We start from the raw sequence: 7,747 nt of genomic DNA on the forward strand, positions 1-7,747 counted from the left end.
CAGACAGTCAATAAGTTTTCTAGGGTAATTTTATCACCAGTTTGCCAGTCATATTAACTCCTCAGTCACTTGCAGAGACAGCTAAAATGATTTTCAAGGAGATTCACATAACACTGATAAAATCTCTGTAAAAAACAAAGCTCTTCTACCATTATTCATCTTTTTTTATTAATGCTTTTTTTAAGGTATGTGAAGAGACTCTCATTCTTTCACAAAGCAGGAGCTTTAAAGAACGCATATGCTGTAGCTGATTATTTCACAGCTGCAAGCCCACTAATCTCCTCTAATATTACATTTTTCCTTACAAATGCTTTGCTCTGCGTCTGTTTGTGAGATGACAGCCACTCATTTACATATGAAATTTAAATGGTGATTTTTTTTAAACTGAGGGCCGTGAAATGTTGTGAAACTGGTAAGCTTTTAAGAGCTTTCTCATTTGTTTTCAGTGTTGTAAGTTTAGCAAAATTGCTATTTACCACCCAGAAACTTTGAACGAATGATGGAAACAAGCCATACAATCTCTGATTTAGCAGTGTTTAAATCACATTAGCAGCTGTTTATGGCTCTAACATATTTAGAAAGCATGATATAAATGTACAAAAAAATTGTATGAAATTATCTATGTCCATAAGAGCTATTTTAGTCCAGTTATTAGAGAACCCTGCCGGCAGAGAGGATAAATGCAGACATCCATAAAACATCCTATGCTTCATTTATAGAAGGCTACATAGCTGATTGCCCACATTTCACAAAACTGCTTGTTCCCTTGAGGGGAATCTGCTGCCTCAGGTGCTCTCTACAGCCATTCTTCAGTACCATTCATACATATAAAATGCTGTTGGGTAGTACACCCCATGCTAATTTAATGTTTATTTGGAGAAGTTCATGGGATGAGAGCAGCCATAGTTTCTTGATGAATTTGGCATTGCCTTGCTATGGGACCAAAATCATAACGTAAGGATCCTCTCAGTACAACATGGGAATGTTTAATATAGCTCTATTTGGGTCTAAATATTTTACAGGCATTAAATAAGAAATTTTCCACCCTAGGGGCCTTCTAGTTTGATACACTCTTCATTCATGCATATAAATACAAGTCAGTGAGCTATCCACTTCATCTTAAGACAAATATCTGGATTTGGTAAGCAGAATCACTGCAGATATTATCCACCATAGTGAGAGTTTAGATGTCTAGTTCATATCTAGCCAACTACATCATAGAAACACCTATGTAAAACATGCCTCATGTCATTTGAGCTGCCCTAGGATATGCGGGGTATCTTCATGAGATTGGCAGCTATGGCACAGGACTTACAGAGGACCCACCACTTTGAAGGGAGGCAGCCAGACCCAGCTGGACAACCCACAGTGCTTACAACCATACCAGAGATCTTTGCTGAAGCAACTGATCCCCATAGATTTCTACCTGGAAGTGTCAGTTTGAACTTCCTGAATTTATTTCAGACATTAAATTGATCTGTGTTATTCACAGGTGAAAGCTCCCTGTGCCAAGCATGTACTTCTTCTAAAACAGAGAACAGAACTTTATGGCGATAATAGAAAAAATAGCATTAGTAACAAGATGTTTTACTCTTTTAATACACTTCACATGTGTACCCATCAACTTATAACCTGTTTGTATTAATATACAACTTGACCTGTTACAGTCTACAACACTGACAGCCTGGCAAAAGGGGTGAAATGCAACCAATTGTTGTAGCTCTGCTCCATCCTCCCTGAACAAAGCAGCTTTCTGGTCTGTCAGCAGCACCATAAGATCTGGCTGGGCACATTTTGGTAATATTTAACAGGGTGCAGCCTTGAGCACTCTGATCTACTGGTCATTACATAGTGGAAGTGAAAATATTGCAGTTATTTTCCCCTACTTGGAAGAAAAATGCAACACATACCCAGTAACTTTTGATAAATATTTTTTAAGGTCGGTTATTGTGACTTTAAAACACCATTCTAGGAACACAACAATGCATAACAATCTGATTACACCTTGATCCATATTGGCCTATCATTAGATTACAAAGAATTGTACTTATCTTTCTTGGGACAAAAGTAGGTGCTTAGAGAAAGAAACCATATATTTTATATGAAATTAAAAGTTTTTTATTTAAAATAACTCACTGATTTTTGAGTTAATCTACAATTTCTGCTCCACAAGCACTGCTTTTATCTTTTTGGTTCAAAGTTTCCAGATATTTTATGTATATGTCCACACAAGATATACTGGGAGCAGTGGGCTGTAGAAAGTTTGTAATCATGAGACTGGATTTATTTTGTCTCTAGTAAGTCAGGAATTAGGAATTTTAATAAACTCAACAACATTGAACCATATGCCAGAGAATAAGAATTTTGCCAACAGAAATGAATTGCTCCCAAAGAACACAAAGGAAAAGTGGATCAAAAAAGGTCTAGTATTCTGCTAGACGTATGCAAGCTTACTTGAAGCTAGTTGTTTCCAAATATTGACATAGCAAAGTGAGGGGATATTTTAAAAGAACTATCAACACAAAATCCATATATCTAAAAAATATTTTGTTACTTATAAAACCTCAAATAAAATTGGAAGAAGAATGAGAAACTAGTTATTCTTCAGTAGATCAACTTTCAGTTTTTGGTCATTTTAATATACTCTAATTGGATAATAATTGTGAGAGTTGAGCCTAGGAGTAGTTGTAGCACAGAGAACCAAATTTTTAAAAGCTAGCCTTTAAATGAATGTGAGCTCCTAACTGTCATTTGGCTGCAACTAAGTATGTAAATATTGCTGGGCTCCCAAAACAAATGCTGATTCTTTGTAACAGAGTAACATAAAGGCTGCATAATGCATAATCCAAATAGCAGTCTTCCTATTATCTTTGAAAGGCTCACTCTCAGTAATGGAACAGTGTAGATTGATAATATTGTGGTTTGCAAACAAAAACTTATTTTTAAACAATTTGCTAGGTTTTAATGATAAAAACTCCTTATTTTTTCATAGTGGAATAGAAATCACACCAGAAAATTGTTTCGTTGTGGGTTTTGGTTGTTTTAGGAAAATGATCAGCCATTATTTTGAAAAACTAAGATTAACATTTTGTTATATTAAGATCTGTTTTATTTTCTTTTCAAACAAGATAGTCTGATGAATCTGATATGGGCTTACAAGCAGTTCTATTAGACCCAAATTGGCATTTTTCAGTTAAAAACAAAAAGTGCATCAAAATAATTCCCCTTGAAGGTAAGTATAATGAACATCCACTTTCACACACACATTTGGCACTAGCCAAGGAGTCGCTCAGACAGTTTGCAAGCTGTCCAAGAAGTGTATGATTAAAGCAGGTACTTCCTTATGGTAGTCTTATTCACTTACCGAGACTGTACCATATCCTGTCCATTCCCTAAATACCACAGGAATTGATTTCTTTCCTTGCTCTTCTTAACCTCTTCTTGCCAGCAGTTTTTTTGAAAGTCTTTTTTTCAGAGTCACATTTCAACTTCAGGCATTCCCCCTCTTTTCTGCTTATTAGGTAGCTGTTGTGGCAGTGAGAGTTGCAGTTTCTCACTGAGCTAGTGGCTTTTTTCTGTGTTGACAGAGCATTGAAATTTATTTTGTAAACAAAAAGATGTAATCGTTAATAATTTCTAACCTATTATGATCTGTGCTCTGAGGTTATTCCATTTTGTTGCCATTGCTCTTCATTTTCAACTTTTTAAAAGCCTATTTAAATCAGAGAAAACTACAGATTTCAGGAGATTTGGGACTAGGATTTTTAAATATTGTTATTTTATTTATTATTGCCACATCTGATAGGAAGATGAAAATAAGAACAAGGCTATTCCTCTTTGTTTTACATGATTCTGAGGTATAAAACTTATAAATTGCATAGCAATTAACACATTACTGATTGATAACAAAAAAGTTCCCTAGAAAAAAATTTTACTCCATTGTATTTCGAAGTAGAATGTTGTTAGTTATGTTATCATCATAACAGGACAAAAGTAGTCATTTTGTTTATGCTATAATATACATTATATTAAGTATCTAATATAAATACTTTACATATTTTGTAAATACTTTAAAACATTGCGTGAATGTAAGATCTGTAAAACATGAAAGCACTGTGGCTTATTGGTGTTTTTCTGTTTCCCTTTCTTAATCTTTTTGAGTCACCAGCAGCATAAACTGATGTGAGGAGAACTGAAAGAGAGTGTTCTAAATATCAGTTACAATTCTTTAGCTTAATTTCAGAAGAAAAACAAACACAGAGACAAAGCATAAAAACATGTTATATGTCAAGTGTCAAGCTTGCGTAGAAGTAGTTTGGAGAAGTTTGAAAGGAATTAGAAAAATGTTGAAGGAAGTGGGGATGCACTTTTCTCTTTGACACACCTGTTTAGAGTTAATAATCCAATTTTTGCACACTCTCTATATCAAACGGAGAATGCTACAGGAACAGCTGGGTGTGTCAGAACACTGTGTCAAGTTCCTATCTCCCCTCCGGATAAAACTTAGCGCAGAGGATTTCTGAGTTTTCTGTTCTCCTTGAGGATAGATTCTTTGTCTTCAGCAGAAAAGCCACCAAACACAGACCAAAGTCTAACCCCCAGGTTTCCCAGACTCTGTGGCATTTCGGAAGACATCTAGAACCCATCGGGGAGTCCCAAGGGGCTACTGACTCACCTGGCTGGAGCTGGTTAAGTTATACAGAGAATGTTGTGAACCAGACAGCTAAACATACTGAGGTCATCATAAAGATGACTTAAAGTCATCCTCTATATAGCACACTTGGTTGGTACTGTGCCTCTTAATGGATACAAGTCAATAAACACACCTCTTTCTTAAGAAATTTGGTGGGTCAACAGTCCTCTCCACAAAAAGAGTGTAATTACAAAGTTTCTTCCTTTGGATTGTCAAAGAGGATTGACTTTCCTGAACAAATTACATCATTCGACTTAAAAATCACAATATATTATTCAAAAGCAAGGTTCACAGACTTCGGTGGCATGGAAACTGCTGAGCTGTGGCTTCAATACGCCAGTGGTATAAACCAGTTCTCACAGTTTGTCTTTTTTTTTTTTTTTTTTACTATAAAGCAGAAGCCTGAAACATGTCCAGTTGCTGAGCTATGGTCACAACAGGAGGAAATCTCTGGCTGATTTTTGTTTTCCTTCCTCATTTAACTGTAATCCAGAAACAAGTTTTTCTTTAACTAAGGCCTTGATCACATCTTCAAACATTTGAAGGGTACATAAAGTTTTTGAACTGGAATTATTTCACTTTCTCTTAAAAGTGAAATACAAATCCCAGTCTCCCATATGAATAGATTATTGCATTGATGCAAGCTTATTCGGGTCTTCCGGGAAAAACACAGATTTGTGTCTAATGAAGGCAGACAGTCAGTGTCTGCCAGTGTCCTGCCAGAAAGAATAATGCAATACCTCAGACAGGTTGAAGACAGGACTGAGGCATGATGAGGCACATTTTGATCTTGGAAGTCCAAACTAAGGAACAATAGGTATCTTGAAGATATGTATGTTCAAAGCAGCAATGGTGAGCTCTACAAAGGCTATTTTGGCACCTGGAATGGGAACTGGGTGGAAATTTAGCATTTATCACCATGAAAATTACACTTCAGTAGCCACCAAGTCCTTCCTACATTTATTTGCTACCTACATTTTGATCTTGAAAGTGCATGAAAGTTGTGCTAGTCTCACTAGCTAACATGCAGCTGCTCACTGTGTCACAGTCACCAGTTGAACACTGATTTAAAGACTAGACACTACTGAGTTTCCAGAAGACAGTGACACATAAATTTTGCTTAAGATTTGCCTAATACCCACCGAATCCTACACCAAATTTAACAATCATAGTCACTTTGATGAGAAGACACAATTGGATTGCAAATTCCTCCCAGTCTGAAGGGATTCAAAGTTACAGCCAAGATTCCAGTTTAAATTCCAGAGGCTGTCCATACTGGGAAGATTATCTCCTGTATCTTTGAAGCTGGCTTATTATACAGCCGAGAATGCAAGAGTAAAGGATGAAAACCAGAGAGAGATTTACATCAGGTAGCAATCAAAAGCTGTTTTCTCAGACTGAGAACAGCCTGCAGACCAAAACTTTACTTGCTAGTAGCTGCTCTAATTAGCAGGTACTATACAGAAGGTGGTCAGTGCTACTGCTGAATTTTAAACAGGATGAGCTCTGTTTAAATATGCACTTATTCTCGTTAGAAGATCTCAAGTAAATGAAAATGTCCACTGCAGACCTGACTTAAAGACCTAAGATCTGGAGAGAGAGAATGTCAGCTACCTCTTTGGGCTCAATACGTCCTCTTGACTAATGATAGGGAACTCCCTGTTTGCTACAAATGAGTTTGCATCCTCCTTCAGAGACAATCTCCTACTGGGGCAGGAATAATCATGAGGAAAAACAGAGAAAACTCTACATTGCAGATGACAATGTATTTTTTAATTTAAATAGAAAAATGACCATGACAATGGGTGACATTTTGACTAAGATGCTGGCCTGAGCACATGAAGATAATAACTGGAAGTGATTATTTGTCCTGTGTTATGCCTTTAGTGTAGTTTCACAGAATGTATAAATCACTATTTTAAGATTTCTAGATTAACTTCAGTCACCAGTTACCAATTCCTTTTCTTGGCCAAGCAGTACAAACTGGTTTATTACTTTTTATTTGTAGAGATAGAATAAGAATTGCTTGTTGTTTTCGGAAGGCCAACAATGCTTAACCTCAGGAGGAGTGTTTGAGCACTTAGTATTTCTCAACACTGGGTCATTAAAAATGTATAGGAGGTATTTATACATCACTTGAAACAAAAGGGGAAGGCCTCTATGAGGCTGTGAGTTAACCAGATAGTAGCAAGTAATCCAGGAGTTAAACAAATAATCCAATAAATAAAACAGAGCTAAAAGGAGAAATGCTGTCTTCATTACTCTGTGAAGTAAGTTTGACAGACTGTTCACACCTGCAAAATAAATCTTCTGTTTTCTGCAAGCCTCTGAAATTTACAGATTGGGTCTTCTTGTACAGAATACTTTGCTCTCCTGAATCAAACCATCCTTCATGACATAGCAAGGGAAGATAGGGCATTGCGTGTCTTGTATAAACTAGCACATTTTCATTAGATAGATACAAACTACATCAGGGAATTCTACCACTACCAAATTCTACAAACTTCAAGGTTACATTTGTTGTCAGTAACACCAGATTCACTGTTAACAACCGTGGAATAAGGGTCCATGGAGCAAAGGTCCCTTGAAGCTCTGAGAAGTGCATCAACCGAATTGTTCACTAAAATGGACTAGTCAGAAGAAAAGAAGAAAAAAAAAGTATAGCCAACATGATTTATGCTCTAGGCAGAATACTTAAATATGGATTGGTAAATGTTGATTAAGTAGCCTCCAAGGATAAAGAATGCCTGAAAGCAAGGTTTTGCCTTGTGTTACAACACTAACACTAGCCCTCCAGACTGTATAACTCCCAGCTTCACTCTGCTTATGATAGCTTAGATAAGCACATCACAAGAAACTTTCATTAGCCAAATAAGAATATTTAATTTTGAAAGCTCTGCAGCACTTTCACACATTGACAGATACACTGCTCTGGAAGCCTCTCATCTATGAAGATGGGTTTTTTTTCCCCATTTCAATAAATGTGCATTCCACTAAGAACTAATAGAGAGACTACAGGTCCTCAGTCTGGTCAGTGTTGCCTTTTTTTCTCAC

The sequence above is a fragment of the Dromaius novaehollandiae genome, chromosome 1 (genome assembly GCF_036370855.1).
Source record: "Dromaius novaehollandiae isolate bDroNov1 chromosome 1, bDroNov1.hap1, whole genome shotgun sequence".
NCBI classification, from domain to species: Eukaryota; Metazoa; Chordata; class Aves; order Casuariiformes; family Dromaiidae; genus Dromaius; species Dromaius novaehollandiae.